The sequence below is a fragment of the Myotis davidii genome, unplaced genomic scaffold, assembly GCF_000327345.1.
Source record: "Myotis davidii unplaced genomic scaffold, ASM32734v1 scaffold456, whole genome shotgun sequence".
NCBI lineage: Eukaryota > Metazoa > Chordata > Mammalia > Chiroptera > Vespertilionidae > Myotis > Myotis davidii.
Window position 1 is genome coordinate 554,061 of NW_006287375.1, and position 2,951 is coordinate 557,011.

The window sequence follows — 2,951 nt, forward strand, 5'->3', positions numbered from 1 at the left end:
AGCCCGGACGGGGCAGCTGGTGACCCCGCGGACCCGGGAGAAGGACGCCGGCCACATGCCTGCTTCTTTCCTTAGGTTTGAGAGGAGTTCTGACTCCTAGTGTGACCTCGTGCCAGCGACTTGACCTCCCAGAGCCTCGACCACCTCTCTCTCTCTCTCCAAAAAAAAAAGCAAGAAAAAAAGCGCGATGATCTCCCTTACAAAATCGTTCATTCATGCATCCCATTTTCCCGTTGAGAAATATTTATTTAACACCTACAGTATCTTAGGCGCTGGGCCATAACAATGAATAAAATAGACATGCCCGTAGACTGTAGTCCGGAAATACAGCGAATACACGGAAGCCGCACAGTCTCACTCCCAAGTATGTGCCCAGCAGAGATGCACATGTGTGCACAAAAGGCACCCGCTAATGTTCAGAGCAGCACTATTTGTAATGGCCCCAAACTGATACAACCCGAATGTTCATCAATAGTCGAGTCAGATAAATTGTGGCCTATTCACACAACGGTATATCCATACAATGGAATATTATTCAGCCATAAAAAATAATGACTGAGCCCTAACCAGTTCGGCTCGGTGGATAGAGTGTCGGCCTGTGGACTGAAGGGTCCCGGGTTGGATTCTGATTAAGGACATATACCTTGGTTGCCGGCACATCACCAGTAGTGGGCGTGCAGGAGGCAACTGATCGATGTTTCTCTCTCATCGATGTTTCTAACTCTCTATCCCTCTCCCTTCCTCTCTGTGGAAAATCAATAAAATATATTAAAAAAATAAATGACTGATATATGCTACAATAGGGACAGAGCTTGAAAACATTCTAAGTGGTAGAAGCCATTCATAAAAGGCCACAAACTCTATAATATCACTTATATGAAATGTCCAGAATAGGCAAATTTATAGACAGAAAGTAGATTGGTATTTGCCTAGGGCTGGGATGTTGGTGAGGGTGGGGGCAGGGCAAGTGAGGGTGACTGCTCTGAGTATAGAGTTTCTTTTTAGGGTGATGGAAATGTTTAAAATTGATTGTGGTTATGGTTGCACAACTCTCTATATAGCATAAACTATGGAGTTGTACAATTTAAATAGATGAATTATGTGATATGTGATGATATTCTCAATAAAGCTGGAGATATATATATATATATATCATATGTATGGTGTGTCAGATGATGTAAGTACTATGGAAAGAGCCGGAAGGGGAGATAAGACTGGAGTTGAAGGTTGGAATTTTAAAATAGATGGTAGTAGGGCTCACTGAGGTGATGTGTGAGCAGATATTCTGAAGGAGGTGACGGGGTCAGGCAGATATCTAGGGGGAGAGCTTTTCAGGGCCTCAGTTTGGATCTGAGCTTTGTCACTGCCCATATGTATAACCTTGGACAAATTACTTACTTGGCTCTGTGCCTCAGTTTCTTCATCTGTAAAATAGTTATTCCCATTTTCTTTTAAAATAACCAGTATACCTAGTTCAAAAGGTTATTCTGTGAATTAAATTAATTTTTTAAAAGAAAGTAATTAGAACAGTACACTGGCACGAAATAAAATGCTTTATAGCTATTTTTATTAGTTCCTACTGCAAGTGCAAAAGCCCTTGTATTCTACGGTAGAAGCATGCCTGTGATGACATGAACCAAGGAGGCCGGGTGGGACTGGTGGACACTGAGCAAGGGGAAGATTGTAGGACATGAAAAGAAGGTTTGTAACATTTACACTGTGAGATGGAAAGTCGTTGACAGGTTTTGAACAGAGAAAAGACACTATCTGATTCATGTTTTAAGATTATCGCTCTGGCTCCTGTGTTGAAAACAGACTAAGAGGGGATAAGAATGCATGCAAGGAAAGCAGTTTCTGAGCTGTTGTAGTAATACAGATGAGCAATGGTGCCAGTGGTGAAAAATGGTCAGACTCTGGTTCTATCTTTGAAGATACAGACAACAAGCTCTGGATATTGGGCATGAGAGAAAGAGACTGGTTTTGACCCAAACAATTGTCAGAATTCTGGTTATATTTGTGATGAGGTACGTTCTCTGACGTTTGGTGGGGGGCAGGTAGGAGTGATAGGGATGGATACTGGGGGAGGGATGGAAGTCAACCTTTCAATTTTGGACACAATAAATTTGAAATGCCTATTACATATCCAAGGGGAGTGGTGTTCAGGGGAGATGTTCAAATAAGAAAGATGATAGATGGATCATTAGTTCGTTAATAAAAATATATTGAAAACCTACCCTGTGCCAGGTCCTATTCTAGGTCCCATTCTAAGTTTTGGAGATACAAGTGAGGATGTCGACAAAACACTTCACGACCTCACCTTCTAAGGGTGAGAGATCATAAACAAGTCATCAATCAATCGCAGTAATGTATCTAAAGTCTTTAGCTCTTCAGATGGGGGCACAATGTACAATTGCTATTGGGGTTTTTCTTTTTGTGTTTTTTAAAAAAATCCTCACGAGAGGATATTCCTCCCATTGATCGAGAGAGAGAGAGAGAGAGAGAGAGAGAGAGAGAGAGAGAGAGAGAGAGAGAGAGAGGGAGAGAGAGATGAACAGGGGGCCGGGAATTGCAACCGAGGTACGTGCCCTTTATGGGGAATTGAACCCACGACCCTTCGGTCTGCGGGCCGACGCTCCAAACACTGGGCCAAACCGGCCAGGGCTGCTAGTGTTTTTTTAAATATTGGAGTATTGCAAGAGCCAGAAGATGGGGCTTGTGTTGGAAACGCCTCCTTTTCCCAACTAGTGACAGCCAGCCATCCACGCCCCGAAACGAGCCAGAATTGTAGCGCTGCGGAATGGCCGCATTGCGCAGGCGCAGTCTGTCTGGCGTCCTAGGAGACGGACTGGAAAGCCTCTGCGCAGGCGTAATTCAAGCGGCGGAGGAAGCCTGAGGCCCGGGAATGGGGCGGGGCGAGCCCGGGGTGCGCCTGCGCACAGGGCAGCCTCGCC

The 2,951-nt window shown here is 44.6% G+C and overlaps 1 protein-coding gene across 2 annotated transcripts in view; it reads left to right on the top strand.

The window, feature by feature from the left end:
• The first annotated feature begins 1,824 nt into the window (after window positions 1-1,824).
• Window positions 1,825-2,951, top strand: part of KIF3A (kinesin family member 3A) — a 41,296-nt gene continuing 40,169 nt past the window's right edge. For both annotated transcript variants that reach the window (XM_015560929.1, XM_006759152.2), the window contains exon 1: window positions 1,825-2,024. The gene's annotated coding sequence lies outside the window, so the exon portion shown is untranslated. The remainder of the gene's footprint in view (window positions 2,025-2,951) is intronic.